At 44.4% G+C, this 13949-nt stretch overlaps 1 pseudogene; it reads right to left on the bottom strand.

The window, feature by feature from the left end:
- The window catches only part of LOC115464536, an 84122-nt pseudogene that overhangs the window by 42618 nt on the left and 27555 nt on the right, over nucleotides 1–13949 (bottom strand).

The following is a 13949-nucleotide window of genomic DNA, read 5'->3' as shown; positions in this document are numbered from 1 at the left end:
TGGACCACAAAATAGATCAAATAGCACCCTGAGCGTTGCTGATCTGAAGGAACAGGAACCACGGCTCCCAACGCGAGCAGCCACCGCAGAGTGTCCCTCACTGCTGCCCTCTTGCTCCAAGACCGACAGAGGGATTCCAGAAACACTTCGGGAGAACAGCTTTCGAATTCCAGCGCATATCCGCCTCGAAACACCTTGAGAACCCACTGATCTGACCTGATTTGGGCCCAACTCTGGTAAAACAGACTCAGCCGAGCCCCAACATGCACCAGAGCCTGAGCCCGCACACCTTCATTGGGAATTGTGGCCTGAATACTAACCTCCTGCGGAAAAGCCACGCCCTCCGCGACGACTCTCACGAAAGAACTGTGTGCGCTGGAAAAACCGACCCCTAGAGGTCCTACTACCATTAAACATTTCTATAGCACTACTAGACTTATGCAGCGCTGTACAAATTAACATGAAAAGACAGTCCCTGCTCAACAGAGCTTACAATCGAAATTGGACAGACAAACAGACAGCTAGGGGTAGGTCCCACTTGATCTGCCCGGCCTATACCGCTGAGCCTCCCTAAACCATCCCCGAGAGGAACTAGTTCTGGCCTCTGCCTTGAACCGAAAATCTGGAAGCCATAGAACCTTGGTATCACTAAGACCTCACACTAACTTGTCCAAATCTTCTCCAAAGAGCATAGCTCCCTTAAGTGGCAGAGACCCACAACCATAGCCATATTTTTTGTCTGAAGTAGGCAACAAATCATAAAAGCCTCAGACAAAAAGGATGAACCCATGTCCAAGTCGGCTAACTCCTGACCCCCAGAAGAACTAACATCTATCGAATCATCCAGGAGCTTCTCGGCCCAACGAAAACATGCCCGAGCTACCAGACCCCCACAAACCGAGGCCTGCAGGGCTAGAGCCGACAAAACAAAACTACGCTTGAGAAAAGATCCCAACTTCCTATCCTGAGGATCATGGAGGGCCGTTCCTCCATCAACCGGGATAGCCGTAGCTATAATTACTGCCGTCACTACTGCATCTACCGTGGGAGCCTTAAAGGAATCCCTATCGTCCTGAGGGAGGGGATAAAGCCTCGCCATTGCCTTTGCCACCTTACACGGCAAATCCCATTCCTGACAAATCATCTCCCGGAGATCCTTGTTCATAGGGAAGGATCACGCCTGACGCTGAATGCCCTTCACCAACGGATCCTGGACAGTTTCCCCCAAAGCCACCTCAGGACCAAACTGAAGGGTGGACGACACCTGATCTATGAGTTCTGACAGCTCATCTCTATGGAAAATCCGCACTATTGAAGGATCCTCTCCAGGAATCCACCAATCCTGCTCCTGAGAGCCGTCAATTCCATCTGACTCCCCCAGATCACTAAGCACAGCTTCTGCAGCTACAGGAGAAAAACATTGCCTGTCCTCTGACCACTCTAACCGTGGTCTCTCAGCCAAGACGGAAATAGCCCTCTCTTCCAATTAGGGGGGGGGGGGGGTCCCGATCTCCAGGCCTGATACCACGTCCAGACAAAATCTGGAGGAAAGCCCACCATTCCTGGACCGTCATTAGGCCCTTTTGTGCCAAAAACGGAGGCCGCAGGCCCAAAAACAGCTGGCTCCACGGGCCGCGTCAGACTCAAGATGGCGGCTGTTCCCGCCGAAACTGTTCCCGCTGACAGCGGCCCTGCCTACGCTCCCGCTGACCCGGAGACTCCCGACACCATCGATCCCTCCGCGGTCAAGTCGAGGGGTGCCGCAGCCACCTTTATAGGTGCACCGCAAAGCTACACTGAGCACCCGGCGCCTCTACCCCTCGCCACGAGCACGCGCGACATCGGAGGAGCTGGGCCGCCATAAACCACGAGGGAAGGGAAAAGCTGTTCCGCAAACGCGCCAAACCAAAAACTCCCTCACACTGCAAAAGCACTGAAGAAAGCGCTGCTCTCTCGTTCCAGCAAGGAATCGAAACCCCCGTTCGGTCCGCTGAAAATAAAGAAATAAATGCCCTTAAAGGCACAGTACTCCAACTCTGGCAGCTGGAAATTGTAAGGCACTCAAGGCTACAATACTGAGAAAGCAGCCGAGGCACAAAGCTGCCAAGCAAAACGAAATAGAATAACTGACCTTAAAGGCACAGTACTCTAATTCTGGCATCTGGAAATTGTAAGGCACTCAAGGCTACAATACTGAGAAAGCAGCCGAGGCACAAAGCTGGCAAGCAAAATGAAATAGAATAACTGACCTTAAAGGCACAGTACTCTAACTCTGGCCTCTGGAAATTGTAAGGCACTCAAGGCTACAATACTGAGAAAGCAGCCGAGGCACAAAGCTGCCAAGCAAACAGAAATAGAGAGCAGCACAGGGGGAGGGACCCAAACATAGGTGTAACACCCCAGGGGGAAAAACTGGGCCCCACCGGATCCAGGGCCCCAAAGCCCTTTTTTTTTTTTTTTTTTTTTTTACACACACGTACAGGGTACTGCAACAGAATAAAGTTTGGAAGGAAAAAATCCTACGACCCAATGACAAACTACCTCACCAGATTATTGGAGACTGCACAGGCTGTCAACTGCTACCTCTGCTGAGACTGAGAAAATACTGGCTAGTGGAGGTTCTGCACAGGTTATATATACAGGCTTCAAAAGCTTAGTGTTTTCTCAGTCTCCCTCTGCTGGTAGGAGGACATAACCCACGCGTCTTGACCGGTCTGGAGGGTCGCTGAGGAACTAGATGTTTATTATTATTATTACATTTGTACCCCACGCTTTCCCACATAATGCAGGCTCAATGCAGCTTACATAGTAATTTGAAATACAAAGTTAAAAGAATTTTAATAAAACAGTAGTAAAACAATATAAAGTTGGGCTTAGTAGTGTATGATAAGTTGAGCTAGATAATATATGACTAGGATAAAAGAGGGTAGACAGGATAGGATAGTGTAATTTGGGAGAAAGGGTAAGGAGGGATAAAATTAAGGAGAGATGGAAAGTGAAGGATGGGAAGTTGGTATTTAAGTCAGAACAGAATTGGGGAAGTTGGTGAGATTAGGTTGGGGCATTTGGGTAGGCTTGCTTAAAGAGATGAGCTTTCAGCATTTTTCTAAAGGGCAAGAAGTCATTTATTAATCAGATTAGTCTGGGTATAGCGTTCCAAAGCTGGCTGCCCAAAAAGGAGAAACTGGATGTGTTGTAGGTCTTGTACTTAATTCCTCTACAATTGGGAAGGTGTAGGTTAAGATAAGTTTGTGAAGAATTAAATCTGTTTCTAGCAGGGAGGTCGATCAATTCATTCATGTAGCCAGGGGATTCGCCGTGGATGATCTTGTGGGTCATTGTGTTGATCTTAAAATTTATTCTTTCTTTGATGAGGAGCCAGTGAAGCTTTGCTCGAAGAGGTGATGCACTTTCGAATTTCGATTTGCCAAAGTCTGGCAGCCGTGTTTTGGGCAGTTTGGAGTCTTTTCAGTATTTGGGTTTTGCATCCTAAAAAGACACTGTTGCAGTAGTCGGCGTGGGTAATAACAGTAGACTGTATCAGGTTCCGGAAAGTGTTGAGTGGGAGATAAGGCTTCACTCGTTTCAATATCCACATCATATTAAACATTTTCTTCATGGTGAGCTTAGTGTGGTTATCAAAAGATAAATGGCTGTCTATCCCAGTATTTTTAAGTTGTCAGATATGGGAAGTTTGACATCAGGGGTGTTGAGAGTAGTCGGGAGATAAGGGGAGTATTGGGAAGAGAGAACCAGGCACTGCGTTTTTTCTTTATTTAATTTCATGGAATATCAGACAAAAATTGGGCAAGATTTAAGGGATATGCCCTTTTTCACAGGGAAACAATTATTTGTGGAGGGATCTCCTCAAGGACCAAAAGCATAGGGGATATGCAGTAATAGATGGAAATGCTCAGGAAGTATTGGAAACAGAAAGACTGCCCAATACATGGTTGGTTCAGACTAGAGAGCTGCACGGGAACGGGGTTCGCGGGAATCCCGCGGAACCCGCAGGATTCCCGCAGGGACGGAAGCAGGTCCTGCGGGGTTCCCGTGGGGACGGAAGCAGTTCTGCAGGGTTCCCGCGGGGACGGAAGCAGGTCCTGCGGGGTTCCCGCGGGGATGGGAGCAGTTCTGCGGGGTTCCCGTGGAAGTGTAAGCTGCACTGCATCAGCCTCTCATCTACCGAGTATCTTGAGTGCTGTCTCCTCCTCCTCCTCTTCCTTCTTGCTTTAACAGCACAAATATGGAAAGTCTTCCATTAAGGAGGTGGTAGAGACACAAATGATGAAGGAATTCAAAAAGGCTTGGTTGAACACAGAGGATCTCTAATTAGAAAATGGAAGTTATAAAAATCCTAACCTTAAATGGCTGCATGTGTGTGGATGTGTCAAGTGACGCTTAGATGGCGACTCTGGCTGTGATTAACTAGGGCCAATACCAGGCAGACTTGTATGGTCTGTGTCTAATATATGGCAGTCTGGTTTAGGATGGGCTAGAAAGGGCTTAGACAGCAACTTCAGTGGCTGGAACATAAGGACAGTGCTGGACAGATCTTTACGGTCTGTATCCCACAAATGAGAAGACGAATAGACTGGAGTGGGCTTCAGCGAGAACTCCAGCAGCTGGAACATAAGTAAAGGGCCAGACAGACTTCTATGGTCTATGTTCCAGAACCACGAAAGAAAGTATATAATATCACACTCGTTGATTTAATCATGAATTGATAATGAGTGTGACTATTGGGCAGGCTGCATGGACCATTCAGGTCTTTATTTGCTGTCACTTACTATGTTACAATTAATCCTCTTTGCTCCCGGGCTGATGCGCAGACCTCAGCTCTGACACAGGCAAGAGCATCGGATGTCACCTGACCTACTGGTGCGTGCATGTGGTGACCTCTCAGCACACAGTGCCAGTAAATCAGAGACAAATCTTACATGTGCACACCAGAGTGTTCTAAGTTTCAGCTTCCATTCCTTCCTTGCCTACAGTGATGTGGATCAAATCCAGAGAGAGACTGAGGGAGCTGACCAGAATTTTCTTTTATGTACCATTAAATTCTTGCGGGGACGGGTGGGAACGGGTTAAATTCTTGCGGGGATGGGTAAGATTCCTGTGGGGACGGGTGGGGATGGGTGAGATTCTAGCAGGGACGGGCGGGGATGGGTAAGATTTCTGTCCCTGTGCAACTCTCTAGTTCAGACCTGTGAGCTTTATGCCTTGAGTTAGGTTAGTTTGTGTAATAGACTTCAGTATATGAACTGTCTAAAGCAGGAAAGTAGACATTGCTGGGGTCAGCCCTGAGGAGAGGAAAGAGAATGTAATTGTGAGATAGAAATACAGAGTGTAAGAATATGTGAGTGTGTGTATTGTTGCTACTACCAGTATTAAATCACACTTAGAAATGTGTTCACACAAATCCTAGAAGCTTGAAAAATAAGGTTGGAGAGGTAGAGTATATTGCACCAAACGAAAAGGTAGATGTATCTCAGAGATCTGTGGAAGGAGGTAACCAATGGGACACTGTAATATCAGGGTACAAATTATATCACAATAATACAGTGGATCAAATTGGAGGGTGGCAACACTATATTTTAAAGAAGAAATTGAGTCAAACAGAACAAACATTCAGCAGGAAACAGATTGCAATGTGGAAACAGAAAACTCAGAAAAAGTGAGAGATACAAGATTATAAAAACAGATAAAGGACGAGAGACAGTAGATGTTCAAAGAAGATGAAGGAAAGAGACAGACATTGGATAATGGTGAGGGAGAATAAGAAAAAGAGAATGAATGAAAGGAAAAAAAAAAAAGAAGACAAACCAGACAATGAAAGGAGTAAAGTCAAAGATAGAACAAAAACACAATATCTCAATATCCCTGGTCCAGAATAGGCATCTTTCTTGCAGAAAAAGTTTGTATTACCTCATCACTAGCTTTAATCGAAGCTTCATCACATGCTTCAGGCAGTTCCTCACATGTGCCTGTGGTGGTCAGATTTCCTCTATCCTCAGATCCTGAAGGCTCAGTCCTGAATCCCTCTTGCTCAAATCGGATTAAAATGTCAGGTTTGACGTTGTGAAAACCTATTATAGGACAAAGACAGTACAATATATTTAAAAAGTTACTCCAGAGCCTGATCATTTCAATATTGAGGTGGGCAACTCCTTTCCTCAAGAGCTAGTGGATACTGCTACTGCATGAACATAATAGACAGTTGTGTCCTTGGGATTTGTTCAACACAGACTGTTCTTCACCTGGTTCCTATACACCAGACACCACTAACTGGAAATCAGTTAAATCATTATGATTCTATGGAGGTCTATAGTCCCCAGTAGTTCAGGCTGCTCTATTTGGGTTTTTGCCAGGTACTTATGACCTGACTTAGCCACTGTTGGAAGCAGGATATGGGGCTAAATGGACCATTAGTATGACCCTGTATGGCTATTCTTATGGTTTAATGCAATGAGTGGCATTGCATGCAAGCTCACGCAAATCAGTCAATTAATATAATGCAATACTGTAAGTTGCATTATGTACTGTGATTTGATCTACCTCAGTAGCAATACAAAAAAATCCACGGCTAAGTCAAAGTGTACCATGTTCATTAAACTGTGTCCCTCCCTCAACAATGGAGAAGCCTCTTCACCACTATTAACCTATTCAACAATACAGATTTCTCAACACCATTACATTTAGGATACCCACCTCCATCAGGTGCCTCCTTGGGAACAAACAGTTAGAGGAAGAGAGGATGATGCATTTTATCTCACTAGCACTGATTTACTAAATAGTCCCAACTGACCATAGTAAAGATGAGCAGGAGGAATTTTCTACTTACTCATTACTGAAGGAAGATTCTGTTCAGATATTTCTGATTCAGGATGATACACTGAGGGGAGATCTTCCTCTTGTTTAACACTCACTGAAAATACAGATGTCACAATCGGAAGGTCTGTTATGAGAAAACACGTCAACAAAGATCTGATAATATTATATTTGAAAATAGATTTTAAGCCTCTAAGGGGTCCTTTTACTAAGGTGCATTAACCAGTTTTGCATATGAACTTTGTATCTCTGGACTTCTTAGCATTTAGCAAACGTTAATCATTAGCATGCTTTAAATCCATTAGAGTACCTTAGTAAAAGGACCCCTAAATGTTTGATGTCAGTGACATCGCCTGTGATCTGAAAACGCAAAGCCCTTTAAATCTAAAGCAGCTGCTTACTCTTGGTGGGGTCATTCAGGTTTTCTTTTCCCTCCAATTCACAGTGTTGTGCAAAATATTTCTCATCTTCTTTTTTAATCTTGAGTAGAACATCAGGATTAACAATTGAATAACCTGTCAATAGGAAATAGAAAAACAGTATTTAAATTATATTTGTAAAATCCCTGTAGAGGTTCCACTTGCTTTCTCTTCTGATGGAGAAGTGTGTGTTTGTCTATATATGGGGTTTGAGTACTTGTCTACAAACCTTGTAGAGAAGAGGCAGCTACAGCCTGCCACTTGAGTAAAATTGAACCTTGGAGAATTGCTGGGACAGACATTTCTTTTCATGGCCCTCCTAGATGGAGGCTTTGCAGATGTCAGTCTTCTCGGTGACATCTGCTGCTATCCAAAGGGGGTTACACATTGTACAGTATAATTGACTAGCGTGCAGCTGACATTTCATGCTCTTATATAGACTTTTTAGTTCTCAGCAAGAAATCTGAGAAGTAAATCATCCCCCTGGTTTCTGTACCACATTTTTGTTGTATAAAAAAGGAAGACAGCCTCCAGCAGGTCTTGTACGAGCCCTCTGTCTTAACATCTCTCACTGGTTCTTGTTGGATATAGGATGGCATCAGAAGCCAGGCTCTAAATTTCAGGTGCCCATGGTACCTGGAATCTGAGATTTTTCAACCACTGATTTCTAATGTGCCTATATTGTAGTTAGAGAAGACATATTTACCTCGTGACATGAGGATTCCATGAATCTCCTTGATGACCTTCTTGCAAAGTTCCTTCTGCCATTCTCCTAGAATGTTCCACTCCACTTCCAAGAAATATGCAGCAACATCTTTGAATGTGACCAATGTCTGGAACAAAAACTGGACACTCTCAGATACAGTTTCATTGTGTTTAACAGACCTTTTTATAGGAGGTCTGGCAAGGAGATCAGATCTCCAGAATATTATAATATGAAGAGAGCTCTGTTCCCTTAAATCTCCAGAATTTTGTACAGATTTTCTTAGAGAAACACTGGAAATTTAGCAGCTGGAAAGGAAAAAGAGGTAGCATCAGCTGAAGATGTGGGCGAGAGAGATGCAAGTGGTTAGTGTCGGAAGGTAGAAAAGAGGAGAGTGCTCGGGTCAACATGTGTGTTGCTATTAGCAGACTGAAATGTTTTTAAAACGTACAGATGATAGAATAGAGGGGGCAAGTAGTTCTGTATGTGAAAAATAATATCAAAGTGCCTAAAATACAGGGGACATGAGGAAAAGAGGAGATGCTGTGGGCCAACTTGCACATCTCTGAGTCTGATGGACGAACTGGACAGAGATCTGGCTAAAAACACACAAAAGGTGGGAATGAAAGTGGGGAGCACTGCTGGGGGACTTTAACCAGCCACAAGTGGGTCACAATATCCTGTCTGCAGGTTAGGAAATCCCATAGTACTTGTATATGCATTAATGAAACTGGGAACATCACACATTCCTGGCTGCATAAATGCACCATTGGCAGACCCTGATCCTTCCATCTATTAATGAGACCAGGCACTGGTAAAATAACAGAGGCAGCTCTCCTTTCCTCCTCCTGTTCTCATAAATCCCTGGGGCTGGACCCCCAAAGGACAAAGTAATGCAATTTACCTCCAACACGTTCAATTCTTCTACCAACAAGGACCAGTTAATGCTCCATCCAAAACCCCCTGGATAGAAGAGGAGAGAATTTCTTGCCTGATCAGACATTTCCCTCCTGGTTTCCCTGTAAATCAGGAGGAGGATGGGCTGATTCTTGAGGGTCTCGGATGAAGTCTCTCCTCTGCAGAAAGGGAACTGGGTCTGGTAGGGATTTCCAATTGCAGGACACAAATCTTTCTGCTTCCAGTTCTGAATCTGAATCTTTCCTATTGTTCACAGTACTGTACTGCAGACTAGAAGAACTTGAGGAAGAGAAAGGGGGGCATGCGCAGAGCTCTTCACCCCTCCCCTTCCTGTGAGGTCGTCCTGGAATGTCCCACCTCTTTAAGATGGTCCTTTATAGACAAATGTAGCCCTAATTTAGTCTTCTTGTACCTGTAGCATTGTTGTTCTTCCACTTTGGGATCCATTGCCTGTACCTTCGATTTCCAGAGAGCCACCTTAAGGAAGAGGGCTAGCCAAGAGTCAGTGACGTCAATAAAGGGGAGGGGTTGTTGTTTTTTTCCTCCAGTGGCTGCAGCCAGGGCTGCACAGAGCGAAAAAGATTCAGAATAAAACTACTACTACTACTTATTATCATTTCTATAACATGAAGAGACAGTGCCTGCTCGCCAGCTTACAATCTAATTAGGACAGACAAACGGGACAAAAAAATAATCTAAACGTTTTCCCTAGATGTAAGTTAGATTCATACACTTTTGTGTGTACTAATCTCTTTATTGAGACACCTGTAAGGAACAGGCAACATGTCTATCAGTTATTAGGTAACTGATCTATATGTATCTGAACTTTCCATCTCACAGGTGCCCAAAAACAAAACAAAAACTTTCTATCTTCCCAGGACTGGAAATCCCTGCAAACCCCAGTCCCAGATCTGCAGAGGGGAGAGGAGGGATCATCTCTCTCAGATATTAGGGGATCAGCCCGGTCTGCTCCTGTCTTATTCATCTTTCCAGCAGCTGCAGAATTCAGTCGAGAAGGAAATGTCTGCCCTGGTTTCTTCTCTCTCCTCTTGTCCACAGGGTGCAGGACAGAATCCAGCAGAGGAACAGTGTACAACAGGGCCCACCACAGCACCTGATCAATCATAGAAAAGACATTTTGGAATCTGAAAAACTCTTTTCATTGCCTGGATTGCTCTGATGGAGCCCAGAAAAGGTTTGCCAAATATATTTTAGTGGCCTGCTGCATAAAGTTGCATTAAGATGCCTCCAGCACATGCCAGAGGGAGAACAGATGGCCAGTGAGGAACATGAAGAGGAAATCGGGCCACCAACACTTAACCCCAGGTCTGGAACTCACTCCCTCTCCACATTAAGAATCAGCCCCCCCCCCCCTTGTGTTCACTAGGTACAAAATTAAAAGTAGCAGGATGGCAGGTTTTTATATATGGCAACTGACATCACCGTTATTGTCCCTTTATTCAGTGATATAACATTAAGTCTAGAATAGATGTGCATTTCTTTGATTAGTAGTTGGAAGACTGATAGTCATCTGAAATTAAATAAGGCTAAAACCAGTGCGTTTTTTTCCTAGCAAAAAAGGTGCCGTACTCAAATGCCAGGCCACCCTTCAGGGGTGGAGTGATCACCCCACAATAGTCAGGCCCCCTGCAACCAGTCACAGAATCTATGACAAGGCAGAATTGTTGTGTAGAGCCTGAACTCATTTATTAAAACTTGGGGACCATAGGTCAATTTTAGCAAACAATGGAAAGGTTCAGGTACTCAGTACCCCCCAAAAAAAGTCAAGGACAAGAAGGATTTGGAGAATTCCTTAACTATACATAGGTATTATATATGATCAGAATTTAACAATGGAATCCCAAGTGAATTCTTTAGTTAAAAGTTTCTGGATTTTATGCAATTTGAGAAGGATTCTGAAATGTCTACATCAGGAGAAGTTCAGATTGGTTGTACAGGCCTTGATGCTATCCAAATTGGACTACTGCAATGTAGTTTATTTGGGTTGTTACTACTACTTATCATTCTATAGCGCTACTAGACGTACGCAGCACTGTACACTTGAACATGAAGAGACAGTCCCTGCTCGACAGAGTTTACAATCTAATTAGGACAGACAAACAGGACAAACAAGAGATAAGGGAATATTAAAGTGAGGATGTTGTTCAAAGTATCTATTATGGAAACTACAAACCTTACAAAACACATCTATTCATTTGATCTGTTCTGTGAACAAATTTGACAGAGTGACACCATGGTATATTGAACCACACTGGCAACCTTTAGAAGCCATTATTTATTATAAATTGCATTGTTTAATATTCTATTTTGTTTATGGGGTCTCTTGGGTCCAAATCTATCTCTATAACATTATACCAAGAGCAACTCAAATGTTGTTCTCACAGCGTGTGGTTGCCTTAATGTTTAAACTTCAATATTAACTGGACCTCAATGCATCCGCCCTTGGCATTTCACCTTCAGGTGAATTAGCCCTTTTATTACAAAAGAACGCCAAAGTTGTAAATGGAGCTAGTCCTATCACTGGTCCTTTTTTTCTATTTTCTTTATCTAGACAAATAAGATGCCCGTGCAAAAAACAGAAAAACCATTCGAAATCCTCTATCAGTCTCTGTGCAAATAACCACTCACTGTGAGAACAAAACGCGTTAATGTTTATGAACTCTTATCTTATTTAATATTCAAAATTGTTCAGGGAATTGTACAACCTTATTTGTATAGATAGCGAAGATACATACCTGTAGCAGGTATTCTCTGAGGACATCAGGCTGATTGTTCTCACGACTGGGTTGGCGTCCACAGCGGCCCAGGAACGGAAATCTTCCATAGCAACAACAAAGTTTCCTAGAGCCTTCGAGATCGCGCACCGCGCATGCGTGGCCATCTTCCCTCTCCGTTGCGCGAGAGCCATGATCAGTTCGATAACAAAGCAATAACAAAGAGAAGGACAAATCCAAAGGGGAGGTGGGCGGGTATGTGAGAACAATCAGCCTGCTGTCCTCGGAGAATACCTGCTACAGGTATGTATCTTCGCTTTCTCCGAGGACAAGCAGGCTGCTTGATCTCACGACTGGGATATCCCTAGCACCCAGGCTCACTCAAAACAACAAAGAAAGGTCAATTGGGCCTCGCAACGGCGAGGACATAACTGAGATTGACCTACGAAGTAGAACATCTAACTGAGAGTGCAGCCTGGAACGGAATAAAAATGGGCCTAGGGGGGTGGAGTTGGATTCGAAACCCCAAACAGATTCTGCAGCACCGACTGCCCGAACCGACTGTAGCGTCAGGTACATAAGTACATAAGTACATAAGTAGTGCCATACTGGGAAAGACCAAAGGTCCATCTAGCCCAGCATCCTGTCACCGACAGTGGCCAATCCAGGTCAAGGGCACCTGGCACGCTCCCCAAACGTAAAAACATTCCAGACAAGTTATACCTAAAAATGCGGAATTTTTCCAAGTCCATTTAATAGCGGTCTATGGACTTGTCCTTTAGGAATCTATCTAACCCCTTTTTAAACTCCGTCAAGCTAACCGCCCGTACCACGTTCTCCGGCAACGAATTCCAGAGTCTAATTACACGTTGGGTGAAGAAAAATTTTCTCCGATTCGTTTTAAATTTACCACACTGTAGCTTCAACTCATGCCCTCTAGTCCTAGTATTTTTGGATAGCGTGAACAGTCGCTTCACATCCACCCGATCCATTCCACTCATTATTTTATACACTTCTATCATATCTCCCCTCAGCCGTCTCTTCTCCAAGCTGAAAAGCCCTAGCCTTCTCAGCCTCTCTTCATAGGAAAGTCGTCCCATCCCCACTATCATTTTCGTCGCCCTTCGCTGTACCTTTTCCAATTCTACTATATCTTTTTTGAGATACGGAGACCAGTACTGAACACAATACTCCAGGTGCGGTCGCACCATGGAGCGATACAACGGCATTATAACATCCGCACACCTGGACTCCATACCCTTCCTAATAACACCCAACATTCTATTCGCTTTCCTAGCCGCAGCAGCACACTGAGCAGAAGGTTTCAGCGTATCATCGACGACGACACCCAGATCCCTTTCTTGATCCGTAACTCCTAACGCGGAACCTTGCAAGACGTAGCTATAATTCGGGTTCCTCTTACCCACATGCATCACTTTGCACTTGTCAACATTGAACTTCATCTGCCACTTGCACGCCCATTCTCCCAGTCTCGCAAGGTCCTCCTGTAATCGTTCACATTCCTCCTGCGACTTGACGACCCTGAATAATTTTGTGTCATCGGCGAATTTAATTACCTCACTAGTTATTCCCATCTCTAGGTCATTTATAAATACATTAAAAAGCAACGGACCCAGCACAGACCCCTGCGGGACCCCACTAACTACCCTCCTCCACTGAGAATACTGGCCACGCAATCCTACTCTCTGCTTCCTATCTTTCAACCAGTTCTTAATCCATAATAATACCCTACCTCCGATTCCATGACTTTGCAATTTCTTCAGGAGTCTTTTGTGCGGCACTTTGTCAAACGCCTTCTGAAAATCCAGATATACAATATCAACCGGCTCCCCATTGTCCACATGTTTGCTTACCCCCTCAAAAAAATGCATTAGATTGGTGAGGCAAGACTTCCCTTCACTAAATCCGTGCTGACTTTGTCTCATCAGTCCATGTTTTTGTATATGCTCTGCAATTTTATTCTTAATAATAGCCTCCACCATCTTGCCCGGCACCGACGTCAGACTCACCGGTCTATAATTTCCCGGATCTCCTCTGGAACCCTTCTTAAAAATCGGAGTAACATTGGCTACCCTCCAGTCTTCCGGTACTACACTCGATTTTAGGGACAGATTGCATATTTCTAACAGTAGCTCCGCAAGTTCATTTTTTAGTTCTATTAATACTCTGGGATGAATACCATCAGGTCCCGGTGATTTACTACTCTTCAGCTTGCTGAACTGACCCATTACATCCTCCAAGGTTACAGAGAATTTGTTTAGTTTCTCCGACTCCCCCGCTTCAAATATTCTTTCCGGCACCGGTGTCCCCCCCAAATCCTCC

This window comes from Microcaecilia unicolor, chromosome 3 (genome assembly GCF_901765095.1).
Source record: "Microcaecilia unicolor chromosome 3, aMicUni1.1, whole genome shotgun sequence".
NCBI classification, from domain to species: domain Eukaryota; kingdom Metazoa; phylum Chordata; class Amphibia; order Gymnophiona; family Siphonopidae; genus Microcaecilia; species Microcaecilia unicolor.
This window is presented reverse-complemented; position numbering and strand designations above follow the sequence as displayed.